The 17,532-nt window shown below is 38.0% G+C and overlaps 1 protein-coding gene across 2 annotated transcripts in view; it reads left to right on the top strand.

Moving 5' to 3' along the window:
* Positions 1 to 17,532, top strand: part of Thsd7b (thrombospondin type 1 domain containing 7B) — an 837,148-nt gene that overhangs the window by 668,930 nt on the left and 150,686 nt on the right. The gene's annotated exons all lie outside the window — the stretch shown is intronic.

Genomic DNA, 17,532 nt, shown 5'->3' with positions numbered 1-17,532 from the left:
ATGACTAGGTTTACATTCATTCATTCATCCATGTTTCTAAAATATAACAAAATAAAATATAACAAGGTAAAATAAAAACTGTCACTTTGAAGTTGGACAAGACAGACCAATAGAAGGAAAAGAACTTTACTTGGTTCAACAGAAGATGATAACAGAAATAGTCAGTGAAAGTAATAAATATGTTAATCATCTATATTAAGAGTTTTTCCTGCTGGAAACAGAGAATCCCCAAGGAATAGTAAACATAGTCTAGAGACCAATAAATTTTTCTACAGTATTATGTATGTATATATTCAAAACTCTTAATTACAGGTTTAATTCTTATACACGGGAAATTTTTGAGTATATCCAGAATTATTCAAGTATATACTAAACATCCCAATACAAGCTTTCAAAACTTTATTGACCTTTGTATTTACAATCACTGGATGGTTTACTTTAAAATACTAAATCCTAAGTCCACCAACTAGTGTAGGTTTTCAGATTTATTCTTATGGCCCTGTCTTGGGTTTCATTTGCTGTGATAAAACACCATGACTGAGGCAACTTATAGAATGAGTTTATTTGGGCTTATGGTTCCAGAGGGCTAAGATATCATCATGGCAGAGAAAAATCGTAGAAGGCAGCAGGCAGGCATGGCAGCTGAAACTGCAAGCTGAGAGCTCCCATCTTCAGTTATAAGCAGAGAGGATGAACTGGGAACGGTGTGTAACACTTGAAACTTCAATGCTTGATCCTACTGACAGACTTGCTCCAGCATGGCTATATCCCCTAATCTACCCAAACAGCACCGCCAACTAAAGACTAAGTGTTCAAACACCCCCACATATGGAGGATATTTCACTCAAGCTACCATGCCCTATCTACTTAGGCTTGAGATGCATGGATCCAAATCATTACAGAGATTTAGGTTCTAGAAGATAGGTCATTTACAAATTTTAGTACCATATGTGCACAGTACAGACTTTCTCAACAGAGCAATAGTTGGATAGCCCTACCCCCACCCAACTGCATAAATACGCACAAAAGAAGCAGTCATTTCCCTCCATCATCAGATTGAAGAAGAGGGGAAAGTCAAGAATGAGAAAAAGAAGACATGTTCATCTTTCTTTGTGAATTAATTGTGGAAAAACTATCTAAATTACAAAGAGAAAACTTTTCCCATTTCACACTTTTCCTGTTGATCTAGGCTTATAATGGGATCCAGGAGAGTTACATGAACTATTAAGTGCTTAGTTCTTTATAGATGATGCAGACAGTATATTCAACTGTTGCCTTTTTTTCTTTTCCAGTATATAAACAACTTTGCTATTATATGATATAGATTTAGATAATGACTAGTTCTGTATTTGGCTATTTGTTGCTGTGATAAAACACTACCCAAAAGCAGCTTAGATGAGAAAGGGGTTTACTTGGCTCAGAGGTTACAGTCCACCATCAAATAAGGCCAAGACAGAAACTGAAGCAGAAACTTGGAGCTGAAACTGAAACAGAGACAATGGAGAAAAGCTGCTGATTGGCTTTTCTAGCTTGCTCAGCTGCCTTCCAGTCCAGTAATGGTATGCCCAATGTTCTAGACCTTTCTACATCAATTAGAAATTAAGAAAATGCCTCCTTGTGCCCATAGGCCAGTCTAAGTAAAGCAATTCTTGAGTTGAGGTCCCTCCTTCATGGTGACTCAAGTTGACAGCCAAAGCTAATCATGGCATCCCACTCCTTGTCAACTCTGACATACAAACACATCACTGTTAAACCATAACTTGTCTTTTCTTGTTTGTTCCCAAGATCTCATATTAATATCACAATATAAAATGCAATTAAATATTAACAGTTCCACAGTCTCTAAAAGTTTTGGTACTTAAAATGTCCAAGTTTTCTTAAAAAAAATAAACAACAACAAAAAACCAAAGTCCCTTAACTGTGGGCTCCAGTAAAGTCCAAAATAAACTACCTATTTTCTTATTCCACAAAGGAAGTACTATAAAGTGTTATGATCAAAGGAAAAAAAAAACTCAAGTCTAACCATATACAAAGCTCAATGTCTGGATCAGGAACTCACTATTGATCTTCTGGGATCCAAAGGGCTTGGGCAACCCTACCTCTCCAGCTCTGTCATCTGCAACACAAGACATCTGAGACAAGCATCTGCAGCTTGCCTGAAAGGCTAAACCAGCCTTTCCGTGGTCTGCCCCTGGTCCTTTTTGACATCTTCACTATCCCAGGGAACCCCCAGCAACTGAGGCTTCACCTTCACCAACAACCTTTCCTGTTCTCCCTTCAAGGATACAGACCCTGAAACACAAGGCCAAGTGTTGGCTGCTCTCCAAGACACCTTCATTCCTTTAAAACCAGCATCATGTGAGATAATCACATACATGGCCAGGTTCAGCCTCCAGCTTGACACGCCACCTTGGCCTTCTTTGGATCCCAGTTTCTGTGTGCTGACCCTTAGGAAATACTTCTCAGAAGGTTTTGCCTGAAGGGTACTGACCTCTTATTAATCAGCTTATTTTTCAGCCCTAGCTTACTAGCTCTTGTTGCCCTGGGAATGCAAGGTTTCCCTTCAGCTGTTCTGGTCTCCTACTAATTACAGTTATCTCTTCAGCCCCTGCTGATCAGAAACCACAGACTCTTAATTCAAAATATCACACAGAGTTTTCACTTCATTTGAAACTTCATAAGCCAGGCCTCCATTGTTTGCGATTCTCTCAGCACTCCTGTTTTCCAGGTCCCCACAAGAACTCATTAAGCTCTGAATACTCAACAGCTTTTTCAGTCCAAAATTCCAGACTCTTTCACAATCCTCTCCTGCAATAAGGTGATTGGGTCCATCAAAGCAAGACCCTACTCTAGCATCAATTTCTGTTCCAGTTTGCTCCTCTGTTGCCATAATGAAATAAAGACCAACAGCAACATGTAGAAGAAATAAACATTTGACATACAGGTTACAATCTATCATCAGGAGACACAAAGCAAAGAACCTGTAGCACAAACAGAAGCAGAGACTGTGGAGGGATACTACATACTGGCTGGCTCACTCTGGCTTGTTCATCCTGCTTCTTACACCACCAGGTACCATCTTCCTGAGGTGGCACCACACAGAGTGGACTGGGAACTTCTATAATCAACTAGCAATTAAAAAATATACCTCACAGACATGCTCATTCCCTCTTCCAAAGTGATTCAGCATTCATGTCAGATTGACAGCTAAAGCTCACTGTGACAGGTGGTTAAAGACTCACCTTAGATAGGATGCTATGTTGGGCACAAGGTCAAGCTAAGGCCAAGACTATGATACACTGGGTGAAATTATATTCCAATTTATTTAGGAAGACTTTTGCATCCCCAACTTTACTATTAACTGAAGGAAAGAAGAAAATGAATTAAGTTGTTCCCAGAAGATTAATGTACAAGTTTCCAGTGTCCTACGTGCCTTGATTATTACCTGACTTTATTAAGCAATCAGTGATGAGTTTGAGATTTGCAAAACCTGTTCCCTTTTTTTAAGGCACATTACTTCTAATCTAGTCTTGGTTCAAGCTAATCCTTGCATCTCAATAAGGGAGACAGAGCAATTTCTTGATTAGCTCCATTTCTAACTCTATCCACCACATTTAACCCCATGTCTTCTTCTGCTCCTTTAGGACACACACATCTAGTGGCTGTTACAAAGCCAGTGATAAAAGGGACTTTATTTTTGCCTTTTGCTCATTTCAGAACAAATCCCAACCTCTGTTAATGAGGGCCAGATAACAGCAAGATGATAAAGTTTAAGTTCTGAAAAACACCCTTTGTTTTCCAGACTTTGGTATTCCTACCTGCTGAGACTCTCTTACCATGACTATCCTAATTAGGCCTGGCCCCCTCCCCACTTCTACTGATTTCAACAACTCATTTCTAGAAAAGAAGCCTCTGAATGGACACATCACACCATGGTATATGTAGCTTTTAGGCACTGCATGATTATCTGCTTGGGAAAATGTGCTTCTAAAAGAAGTAGTTCAAATTTCAAGTTAGTAATAAGAGAAGTAGGGGGCTCAATGGAAAGAGCTGGAGCCTTTTGTCATCAAACTGATCCCACTCATTTCTCAGTTTCCTCCTCTGCATAAACACATAACAGAGGTTATATTCCAGGACTATTACCAGGACTCAACTAGATGAGCTATCTGAAGTACCTCATACAGGATATATTATTATAAGTTCTTTTTAATTTTATATTGCTTATTTATTTATTGTTTGTTTGTTTTTTAAGACAGGGTTTTTCTGTGTAGCTCTGGCTATCCTGGAACTTACTCTGTGAACCAGACTGGCCTGGAACTCACAGAGATCCACTTGCCTCTGCCTCCGACGTGCTGAGAAATTCTTAAATGCCACAAGAAATTCACAATTAAGACAGATTACAGTCTCGTGTACTTTGGCAGTAAGCTAAAAAAGACATTTAGAGACAGTAATTCTGTGGTTGTTCTCATATTTCATTCGTACTTAATGCATGAATCTTCATGGTTATTCTCCAAAGAGATTTATAGGAAGTTAGGTACTAAATTTCCAGAAGCATCTCCTTTTTCTTTACAGTTTGAACAATTGCTTTCTCTGTCTGCTTGTAGGACGAATCTTATTATTTTGGCTGCAAAAAGGCAAGTTAAATGTCAGCAAAGATTAACTTTATTATATGTAATCAGAGAAGATTCCAAGGCTAATAAAACATGGCATGGCTCTGTCTGCTTTCTTAGCTTCTCCCTGCTTCCTAGCACCACTTCACACACCTGAATAGTAGGATGAGTGAGGGCACTCGGAATTCAGTTTCTGCCACAAATAAAACCCATTTCATTGCCTCGTAAAAGAATGGCCAGTGGGGAAGGCCAGCTCAGGGGTCCAACCTTACTTTGGCTTTATGGGTTAGAGAGAAACAAAGCCATGTAGACGTGAGTGAAGATACTGACAAGCTTAAAGATCTAAGAAATAGTGACGGAATGGAAATGGATGATGTTCCGTATTTAGCAGGTTATTCTTTCATTTTGATCAGGTGCTTTTTTAATAAAAATGATAGCAACTCCAGGGGACAGATAGCTCCTCCCCAATGGATATTTTACCTTCATACTATTTGAAAACGATTCTATTACTATATCCCAGCTTAAACCTTTGCATTTCTTAGTACCTTACCTATTTTATATAGAATCATTCAACTAGTAATAATAGTTGATACACTATTTTGAATATAAAATATAACCAATAAATAAACAACACTGTACCATTTTCTCAAGGGAAATCAATCTTCCTGCCTCTTGATTACACCAAGATGCACGAAGAGCCTTTGTTATTAAATTTTAAGCTGTGGTTAACACAAAGTTAACTAATTTAATCTTTGCTTAAAATTTATTAGTCTACTTCACAGCCTTATTAAATAAAATATAGTACACCAAATTGAACAGTTAGCATGTGCTCTGATGATTGGGAATCTTTAAATTTCCTTAATGTTATCGTTTTTTGTACCTGATGATACCTTAGATGAAGATCAACATGATATAGGAGACCTTAGGCAGCAACTGCTACATATTCTTCAGAACACAATTTTACTTTATTGCCAGTTTCTCTTTAAATACCTTTATTTCTGTGAATTAATTACAAGAGAAACAAAAGGAGCACAGTATTTGCTTGAAATACTATACCTGACCCCAAATGAACCTTAGCTCTCACAATCTTGTTCTGGGTCCATGACCTCATTTTCCTACCTGCTTAAGGATCTAAGCTAGCAAATAGAAGCATAATGCTAAGCTAATTTTCCTTGGAAAAGTATTCATTAAACACCAGCTGACCACCCCTACCTAAAACTCCCTTACCTTCCTGAATATTGGTATCTTGCATTTGCTTTCATCTTCTTAAGCTATGTTTTATATTAATAATCAACTTACATTTTCAACTTCTTAAGCTATATTTGATTGAGAAAACAAGTTTTGTGGCTACCAATTGTTATACCATGATGGCATGCACTGTTCTTACCATTGTAACTGCGGCTTTTTATGGCCTGATGCTGTGTCTATGAGGATGCCCTTTCCCCTATCACCTAGAATTCCATCCAGCCTGCTTTCTTTCTCACAAACAATGCAATCTGTTTCATTCTCTTTCTGCTCCATTTTTCCTTTCTCTGAATTTGTGCATTAATATTCCTGGTGAGTTGCCTTCTCCAAGATTGTTGACCTCATCATCTCCATCCCAAACCACAGGACGTGTTACTCTGCATTCTGAAAAATTCTGGGGCATCTTCTATCACTAATTGCTCACTATAATGTCATCCTTTGTTTAATTTTCTAATCCTATGTGATGGAGTCCCTGGCACTGTGATATGCACCATATGCTCATGATAACATTCCTGTTCACTGGATTTGTATTTTATATTTATCAGTATCTAGAATAAAAGCGTGGGAACTTCAGTGACTATACTTTCCTGAGTTATATGATTCTCAAGGAATACAGATAGGTTTAATATTTGCTACCACTAAGTAATGAAGCAATGGGTCCTTAGCCTTTGCTTAGCAGAACCACTGTCTTTTGCTGGTATTCGCAAGCTAGATTTTTACCTCCCTCAGTCACAGGAGATTTTACTTACCTACAGATACTCTAGAATCCAGAAAGGTTTACACCAGTTTTATCTATTTGATTCTTCCCAGCATGTACAAAACCATCTCCAAGTGAGAACTTTCCATCACTCTAAGGGCTGTTTTGGGAGACACTGTAGAATGACTCATTAGCAGTTTAGAAGACCCAAACCGCATTTCTTTTGAACCACCCAGTGGTTGGTGAAGCTTTGTCTGTGTGCCTCAACTGTTCATTCTAGTGAACTGTGAGGGGGTTATGTAATTAAAAGGAACTATTCATATTCTCCACAAAGTAGTTCTGCCCCAATGTACCTTTTGTACCAGTACTGAAAGGAAATATATACTTCTCAACATTCCGATGCTGATATCTGCCAAAGTTAACAAACAAATTATACTTTTCCCCATAGTGATCTTGCTACATTCATTGGCAAACTGTATTTTCCACAAATATCTTAGGTACTTTCTTTTACATATTAAAAAATGAAATGTCATTACTGAATCACATCTCAATTAAGACTCACTTATTGGACCAAACTGCTTTATTCTTACTTTAAAATATGGTATATTACAAATCAAAACCACAAAATATAAGAAAAACAGAATAGATGAGTTGTAATGTGAGCCATTTTTTGAAAATAAACAAGTAGAGATGTACCTAAGACAATTTTTTTAAAGTATCAGAGACTTTAAAATTTAGCTCATAAGTCCTCTCATTTAGTGCTTTAAGATGACATTCCTAAAATCTCCTGTAGCCAAGAGAGAAACAGATGGGAACTAACCAGTTTCCTAACAATGAAGTGAATGCATTGTCCAGTTTAGCTAATCTAGCACTTTCCATGTTTCAAAGATGAGAATAAGGGTGCTAATCAGGGCTTCCCGCCACACCTCTGCCACACATACAGAATGACTTCTACACTTCTGACATTATTGAATTCTCTCTGGTGTGTGTGTGTGTGTGTGTGTGTGTGTGTGTGTGTGTGTGTCTGTCTGTCTGTCTGTGTGTTTCCTTTTCACACTTCCAAATATACAGCTAGCTTTGAATATGTGTAGAATTTATAATTTATTTACAGAATTTCTCCCTTCCCTTCAGACCTTCCCATAAACCCCTCACAACTCTACTTCAAATTCAGAGTCTTGCATTTTAGTAATTGTTATTGCATGCATATATGTATATTTGTATACATATAGATTCCTAAATACAACCTACTAAGTCCATATAATCTACCCATGTGAATATTTTCAGGGCTAATTGTTTGGCATTAGACAACAAATTGTTGTGCTCTACCCTAAGAAAGGTCACCTTTCCCACTCCCAGCTTTTCCTCAGTTACACAGTTATTTTTATAGAGTTCTCTCCATGCCAAGCTCCTTCATGTTATCAACCATTGTTGTTACTGCTATATCCACGATTTCTTTCCTTAAACCACACTGTTTAGAAAACATGGGACATATTTGATCACTACTGACAACATAAATTTTATTTATTAATAAGACAAACTCATGTACTTGGAAGGATACTCAAGTGATAATTATGTATCCCCTCGGTAAGTAGGGACAGTTACAAAAATGGTTTTTAATTTTTTTCATAGAGTTTGAGTCTCATTTACTTTTTTTCATAAAGATGATCTTTTATCCAGTCAAATGACTTGTGTCTAGAGCATGCCTAGCCCCAGGAATATGTAAATTCATCCAGAGGTTTCTGCTGAAGAGTTACAGTTGTCAATTCCATAAGTACAGCTCAGGTCAGCAGCTCATCAGAAATGGCTGACAGAATATCAAATGGTTGTTTTTATAGGATTTCTATTTTCTACAAAGTAACAGTCATTCTTCAAAAATACTCATAATTTTCAAATGATTATAATCCCAAAGTAGGTAAATAAATACTACAAACACAAACTAACAAACACTCAAAATGTATACTGTTAAAGACTTCCAGAAGAATTGTTTATTGCTATTTTTAGCATTCATAGGCTTGAAACTCTGCACACACACATGCACACACAAACGCACATACACACACACACACCACCCTCACTCTCTTCCCCAAACACATTAGCGCTTGCATTAGGCTCCTGTTTGGAAAAGAAAATGAAAATCTGCTGGTTAACATTTATGGTAAATTAACTTAAATATTTTTGCTTCAACTTCCAGCAAAAGTTCTTCTTCAGTTTTTAAATTGAAAACTTTTTTCTATACAATATATTTTAATCCTCCCCACCACCCTACACACCCAAATTTATGTTATATTTATTTTTCAACAACAAAAAATGAAAAAATAAAAACAAACAAAAATGACAAAACTCCACATAAACACAAAAGAAATCAAAATAAACAAGCCAATGATAAATAAGACAAATAAGCAAAGAGAACACCCTGCCAAAATGAAACAAAAATACCAGTGAGTTCATTTTGCATTGGCTGAATACTCTTGGGCATGTGTCCTGACCTGAAGTCAGGTTGATGCACCCAGTGAGACTCCATCAAAGAAAACTAATTTTCCCTTTGCCAGCAAGTATCAATCATAGATAGCTTCTTGGTTTAGAGCAAGACACCCGTGTTCACATGCCCCTCTCAGTTTGTAGACCCTGTCTGGTTTGAACCAGTGCGGATCTTGTCTGTCTTACCACTGTCCCTGTGAGTTCATATGTGCATCAGCCCTATTAGGTCTGGAAGACACTGTTTCCTTGGGGTCATCAGTTACCGTTGGCTCTTACAACCTTTCTACCTCTTTTTACATGTGTATGATGAAAAAGTCCCATCAAAGGATGAGTGCTTCAAAGTTTCTAACATTCAGCACATGTGTGTGTGTGTGTGTGTGTGTGTGTGTTTGTGTGTGTGTGTGTGTGTGTGCATGTGTGTGTGTGTGTGTGTGTGTGTGTGTGTAAAATCAGTGTGTCATCTGGAGTCATTTTGTTGATATGTTCCTTTATCATAACTATACTATTAGGTTTTACCCTAGGCCCATGATCTATATATTCTCAGTTTCTTGAACACATTAACAGCATCATGTATTTGTTATATCTCATGGGTTGAGTTTTAATTCCAATTTAAACGTGATTGGTTGCTTCCGTAACACTTGTGTACCACTATTGCACCAGTATACCTTGCAGGCAGGTCTCTTGTATAGGCCACAGGGTTTATGGCTGAATGATATTGATGATTCCTTTTCTCCTCCAGGATCAGAAAGAATAACTTCCAGTAACATGAATGCTGGTCAGTAGAGGTGAAGCTTCTAGTTAGGCATCAGCTTGACTTCTGCATGTTTGATGACATAAGCAAGTGTTGTCTTCAGCAATAGGGCCTGACTATCATGTTGAGGAGAGTTACGAAATGCCTTGTCAATAGCCTGTGATGTTTGGGGGTTTCCATGAAGGCCTTTTTGTCCATGACTCACCAAGATGCATCTCTTCCTCACACTGGTGGTTTTAATTTGGTGGCAACAGATGTCTAGTTGAGGCAATGTCTCCACTATTATTTAGATTCCTTTTATATATGTATATATTTTAGGAGGCATCTAAAGATTTCCATATGATTTTAAAAATAGCCTTTTGTGTTAGTTGTCCCTCCCCATATTTCCTCATTTACCCTTCTTTCCCATTCCAATTTCAATTTAATCCTCCTATTCTGGACCCCCTTTTTCTCTCCCTAAGAGTATATTCTATTTACTTTTCCTTGGGAGATCTTCTACTCCCCTCTAGTCCTTTATTATGTACCTAACTTCTATGGGTATACAGATTATCGAACATTTATTAAAACTTAAGATGTATCATCCACATATAAGAGAAAAATTACAATATCTGTCTTCTCTATGTCTGGGTTATTTTCATTAGGATTTTGTTCTAGTGCCATCCATTCAGCAACAAATTTTATAATTTCATCTTTCTTAACAGCTGAATAATATTTTGCTGTATAAAATTACCACATTTCCTTATCCAGTCATCCAGTGATGAACATCTAGGCTGTTTCCAATTTTTGGCTATTATAAATAGAGCAGCAACAAGTATTTCTGTTGTAGGATATAGAGCTCTTTGGATATACACCCAAAAATAGTATAACTGGCTCTTCAGATAGATGTGTTTCTAGCTTCCCAAGGAACCACCACATTGATTTCCATAGAGGCTGTACAAGTTTGCACTTACACAAGTAATGGATGAGTGTTCCCCTTACTCTACTTCCTAGACAGCATGAACTGTCCTTTGTTTTATTGATCTTGGCCATTGTGACTGGAGTAAGATGAAATATCAAAGTAGTTTTAATTTGCATTTCTGGATGCCTAAAGATGTTGAACATTTATTTAATTCTCAGCCATTTGTGTTTCACCTTTTGAGAACTCTCTACTTAGTTCTGTCATCTATTTTTAATTAGATTCTTTGTTTTCTTGATGCCAAGCTTTGGTTTTATTTTTTTGCTATTGATTTTTTAGTTCTTTATATATTTTAGATAATAACCATCTATCAGATGAATAATTATGAAATATATTTTCCCATTCTGTAAGCTGCCACTTTGCTTTCATGATGGTGTCTTTTGCAGTATAGAAGTATTTCAGCTTCCTGAAGTCCCATTTATTAACTGTTAGTCTCAATGCTGTGCTATCAGTGTGCTGTTCAGTAAGTCCTTTCCTATGACAATGAGTTTAAGCCTGTTTCCACATTCTGGTCTATAAGATTCAGAGTATCTTGGTCTTAGGTTGAGGTTTTTTGATCCATTTAGAGTTGGGATTTATGTTAGGTGATTATATGTATAAATCTGTTTTTATTATCTTTTTTTCTTTTTTCTTTTTTCTATTATTGAATTTATCATTATTATTATTATTATTATTATTATTATTATTATATTTGTGTTTAAATTTTACACATCAGCCATGGGTTCCCCTGTCCTCCCCCCTCCCAACCCCATCCCCACCTTCCCCCCATCCCCGCCCCACCATTCCCATCTCCTCCAGGGCCAAGACTCCCCTGGGGATCCATTTAAACCTGGTGGATTCAGTACAGGCAGGTCCAGTCCCCTCCTTCCAGGCTGAGCAAAGTGTCCCTGTGTAAGACCCAGGTTCCAAACAGCTAGCTCATGCACTAAGGACAGGTCCCAGTCCCACAGCCTGGATGCCTCCCAAAGAGTTCAAGCTATGCAATTGTCTCACTTATCTAGAGGGCCTGATCCAGCTGGGGGCTCCACAGCCTTTGGTTCATAATTCATGTGCTTCCATTCATTTGGATATTTGTCCCTGTGCTTTTTGCAATCTTGGTCTCAACAATTCACACTCCCACAGTCCCTCCTCCTTCTTGACAACTGGACACACGGAACTCAATCTGGGGCCTGGCTGAGGATCTCTGCATCCACTTCCATCAGTTATTGGATGAGAGTTCCAGCACAACTGTTAGGGTGTTTGACCATCCAATCAGGCATTCTCTCAACCATTGCCAGCAGTCTACAGAGGATGTATCATTGTGGATTTAAGGGGACCTCTCCAGCACTCTGCCTATTCCTGTTCTCATGTGGTCTTCATTTATCATGGTCTGTTATTCCTTGTTCTCTCTTTCTGTTCTCCTGCTCCCCTAAGCTTTCTTTCCCTCAAATCTTGCCCTTCATTACTCCCACTGCCGTCCAGGTTATTCATGTAGATCTCATCCATTTCTCTGTCATTGGGTGATTCCCTGTGTCTTTTCTAGGGTCCCATTTTCTAGGTAGCCTCACTGGAGTTGTGTAGCAGTCTAGTCATCTTTGTTTTACATCTAGTATCCTCCTATGAGTGAGTACATACCATGTTTGTCCTTCTGAGTCTGGGTTCCTCACTCAAGATCTTTTTTTCTAGGTCCATCCATTTGCCTGCAAAACTCATGATGTCATTGTTTTTCTCTGCAGAGTAGTACTCCACTGTGTTTATGTACCATATTTTCTTTAACCATTCTTCAATTGAAGGGCATCTAGGTTGTTTCCAGGTTCTGGCTATTACAAACAATGCTGATATGAACATAGCTGAGCAAATGACCTTGTGGTATGACTGTGCATTTGTTGGGTATATGCCCAAGAGTGCTACAGCTGGGTCTTGGGGGAGATTGATTCCAAATTTTCTATGGAAGCGCCATATTGATTTCCAAAGTGGCTGTACAAGCTTGCATTCCCAACAGCAGTGGAGGAGAGTTCCCCTTGCTCCAATCCTCTCCAGCATAAACTGTCTTCTGTGTTTTTGATCTTAGCCATTCTGTAAGGTGGTATCTCAGAGTCATTTTGATTTGCATTTCCTGGATAATTAGGGATGTTGAGCAATTCCTTAAATGTCTTTCAGCCATTTGAACATCCTCTGTTGAGAATTCTGTTTAGTTCTATAGCCCATTTCTTAATTGGACTGTTGGGCATTTTGATGTCTAATTTCTTGAGTTCTTTATATATTCTGGATATCAGCCCTCTGTCAGATGTGGGGTTGGTAAAGACCTTTTCCCATTCTGTAGGCTATCGCTTTGTCTTGTTGAGCATGTCCTTTGCTCTACAAAAGCTTCTGTTTCAACAGGTCCCATTGATTGATTGTTTCTTTCAGTGTCTGTGCTACTGGTGTTATATTTAGAAAGTGATCTCTGGTGCCAATGTGTTCAAGACTACTTCCTACTTTCTCTTCTATCAGGTTCAGAGTAACTGGATTTATGTTGAGGTCTTTGACCCACTTGGACTTAAGTTTTGTGCACAGGGACAGATATGGATCTATTTGCAGTCTTCTACACATTGACATCCAGTTATGCCAGCACCATTTGTTGAAGATGCTTTCTTTTTTCCATTGTACATTTTTGGCTTCTTTGTCAAAAATTATGTTCATAGGTGTGCGGGTTAATGTCAGGGTCTTCAATTCGATTCTATTGGTCCATGTGTCAGTTTTTATGCCAGTACCAAGCTGTTTTTAGTATGGTAGCTCTATAGTAGAGCTTGAGTTTGGGGATTGTGATGCTTCCAGAGGTTGTTTTATTGTACAGGATTCTTTTGGCTATCCTGGGTTTTTTGTTTTTCCATATGAAGTTGAGTATTATTCTTTCCAGATCTGTGAATAATTGTGTTGGTAATTTGATGGGGATAGCATTGAATCTGTAGATTGCTTTTGCTAAGATTGCCATTTTTACTATGTTAATCCTGGCTATCCATGAGCATGGGAGATCTTTCCATTTTCTGACCCTTTCTTCAGTTTCTTTTTTCAGGGACTTAATGTTCTTGTCATATAGGTCCTTCACATGCTTACTTAGAGTAACCCCAAGGTATTTATATCATTTGTGGCTATTGTAAAGGGTGATGTATCTCTGATTTCCTTCTCAGCCTGTTTGTCTATTGTATATAGGAGGGCTACTGATTTTTTTTTTTGGTTGATCTTGTATCCTGCTATGTTGCTGAAGGTTTTTATTAGCTGTATCAGTTCCTTGGTTGAATTTATGGGGTCACTCATGTACACTATCATGTCATCTGCAAATAGGGAAAGCTTGACTTCTTCCTTTCCAATTTGTATCCCCTTAATCTCTTTATGATGTCTTATAGCTCTGGCTAGAACTTCTAGTACTATATTGAATAATTATGGGGAGAGTGGACAGCCTTGCCTTGTTCCTGATTTTAGTGGTATTGCTTTGAGTTTCTCTCCATTTAATTTGATGTTGGCTGTTGGCTTGCTGTAGAATGTCTTTATTATATTTAGATATATTCCCTGTATTCCTGATTGCTCCAAGACCTTTATCATGAAGGGGTGTTGGATTTTGTCAAATGCCTTTTCTGCATCTAGTGAGATGATCATGTGGTTTTTTTCTTTGAGTTTGTTTATATGGTGTATTACATTGATGGAATTTCGTGTGTTGAACCACCCTTGAATCCCTGGGATGAAGCCTACTTGATAATGGTAGACAATTGTTTTGATGTGTTCTTGGAGTCTGTTTGCAAGTATTTTATTGACTATCTTTGCATCAATGTTCATGAGGGAGATTGGTCTCTAGTTCTCTTTCTTTGTTGCATCTTTGTTTGGTTTAGGAATCAGGGTAATTGCAGCCTCATAGAAGGAGTTTGGTAATATTCCTTCTGCTTCTATTGTGTGGAACAATTTAAAGAGTATTGGTATTAAGTCTTCTTTGAAGATCTGGTAGAATTCTGCAGTGAAACCATCTGGTCCTGGGCTTTTTTTGGTTGGGAGACTTTTAATGACTGATTCTATTTCCTTAGGGGTTATTGGACTATTTAAATGGTTTATCTGGTCTTGATTTACCTTAGGTATGTGGTACCTATCCAGAAAATTATCCATTTCTTTTAGATTTTCCAGTTTTGTGGAGTAGAGGTTTTTGAAGTATGACCTGATGATTCTCTGGATTTCCTCATTGTCTGTTGTTATGTCCCCCTTTTCATTTCTGATTTTGTTAATTTGGATGCTCTCTCTCTGTCTTTTGGTTAGTTTGGGTAAGGGCTTGTCTATCTTGTTGATCTTCTCAAAGAACCAACTCTTTTTTTCATTAATCCTTTGTATTGTTCTCTTTATTTCTATTTTATTGATTTCAGCTCTCAATTTGATAATTTCCTGGCATTTGTTCCTCCTGGGAGACTTTGCTTCTTCCTGTTCAAGGGCTTTCAGGTGTGCTGTCAAGTCACTAGTGTGAGATTTCTCCAGCTTCTTTATTTGGGCATTTAGTGCTATGAATTTCCCTCTTAGCACTGCTTTCATAGTGTCCCATAAGTTTGGGTATGTGGTGTATTCATTTTCATTGATCTCTAGGAAGTCTTTAATTTCTTTCTTTATTTCTTCCTTAGCCCATTGGTGATTCAGTTGAGCATTATTCATTTTCCATGAGATTGTAGGATTTATGTAGTTTTTTTTGTTGTTGTTGTTGTTGAAATCTAACTTTAAGCCTTGGTGGTCCAATAGAACACAGGAGGTTATTCCAATTGTTTTGTATCTGTTGAGATTTGCTTTGTGGCCAAGTCTGTGGTGGATTTTGGGTTCCATGGGGTGCTGAGAAGAAGGTATATTCTTTTTTGTTCAGGTGGAATGTTCTGTAGATATCAATTAGATTCATAACATCAGTTAACACCCTTATATCTCTGTTAAGTTTCAATTTGGCCTACCTGTCCAGAGGTGAAAGTGGGGGTGTTGAAGTCTCCCACTATTAATGTGTGGGGTTTTATATGTGATTTAAGCTTTAGTAATGTTTCTTTTACATATGTGGGTGCCCTTGTGTTTGGGGCATAAATGTTCAGAATTGAGGCTTCATCTTGGTGGATCTTTCCTGCGATGAGTATGTAATGTCCTTCATCATCTCTTTTGAGTTTAGTTTGAAGTCTATTTTGCTGGGTATTAGGATGGCTACACCAGCTTGCTTAAGACCATTTGATTGGAAAGTCTTTTCCCAGCCTTTTATTCTTTAGAGGTGTCTTTCTTTGAATTTGAGGTGTGTTTCTTGTATGCATCAGAAAGATGGGTCCTGTTTTCTTATCCATTCTGTTAGTCTGCATCCTTTTATAGGTGAATTAAGTCCATTGATATTAAGGGATATTAATGACCAGTGATTGTTCGTTCCTGTTATTGTTTTTACTTTTTGGTGGTAGTGTGTGTGTACTTCTCTTCTTTGGGGTTTACTGCTGTGGTGTTATCTATTGCCTGTGTTTTCATGGGTGTATCTGCCTTCCTTAGGTTGGAATTTTCCTTCTAGTGCTTTCTGTAGGGCTGGGTTTGTAGATAAGTATTGTTTAAATCTGTTTTTTTTCTTGGAAGGTCTTGTTCACTCCATCTATGATGATTAAAAGTTAATTAGTCTAGGCTGGCATCCATGGTCTCTTAGTGTCTGCATTATATCTGTCCAGGTCCTTCTGGCTTGCAAAGTCTCCATTGAGAAATTGGGTGTTATTCTGTTGGGTTTGCCTTTATAAGTCACTTGGCCTTTTTCCTTTGCTGCCCTTAATATTCTTTCTTTATTCTGTACGTTTAGTTGTTTAATTATTATGTGGTGAGGAGACTTTTTGTGGGGGTCTAGTCTGTTTGGTGTTCTATAGGCTTCTTGTATCTTCATAGGCATTTCCTTCTTTAAGTTGGGAAAGTTTTCTTCTATGATCTTGTTAAATATATTTTCTGTGCCTTTGAGTTGGTATTCTTCTCCTTCCTCTATCCCTATTATTCATAGATTTGGTCTTTTCATAGTGTCCCATATTTCTTGGACATTTTGGGTCATGACTTTGTTGGTTTTAGTGTTTTCTTTGACTGATGAATCTATTTCTTCTACTGTATCTTCAACACCAGAGATCCTCTCTTCCATCTCTTGCATTCTGTTGGTTATACTTGCACCTGAAGTTCCTGTTTGTTTACTCAGATTTTCTATTTCCAGCATTCCTTCTGCTAGTGTCTTCTTCATTTTTTCAATTTCCCTCTTCAGGTCTTGGACTGTTTCCCTTGCTTTTTCATGATTTTCTTTCAGGGACTTATTGTTTTCTTCTGCTTTAATTATCCTTTCCTCTAGTTTTTTTTATAGCATTCTTCCTACTTTTTGTTTGTCTGTTCCTCCACTTTATTTTTGATTTCTTCTATATAAGGCTCTAGCCTTTTCATGATGTTACTTATAAGGTTGTTTTCTTCTTCTTCTTCCATTCCGTGATATTCAGGTCTAGCTGTTGGAGAAGGGCTAGGTTCTGGTGATGCTGTATTGCTCTTTATTTTGTTGTATGTACTTCTGGCTTGACATCTGCCCATCTCCTCATGGGTTCGTTATTGGTCTTACCAGTGTACTTGGTCCAGACAGACCTGACAGATTTAGGGAGCCTCTCTCTGGTCCAGATGGTAGCTCTGGGCCACATGGGAGCTCCGGTCCAGATGAGCTGGCCAGATAGGAGCTGCAGGAGCTGGACTCTGAGTCTCAGAAAGCCCCTGGGGTCTCCTTATCTTGTCCAGATGGGAGCTCCTCCTGTCCAGATGGGAGTTCCAGGACAGGATGGAATTTCTGGTC

Source organism: Onychomys torridus, chromosome 11 (assembly GCF_903995425.1).
Source record: "Onychomys torridus chromosome 11, mOncTor1.1, whole genome shotgun sequence".
Lineage (NCBI taxonomy): Eukaryota > Metazoa > Chordata > Mammalia > Rodentia > Cricetidae > Onychomys > Onychomys torridus.
This window is presented reverse-complemented; position numbering and strand designations above follow the sequence as displayed.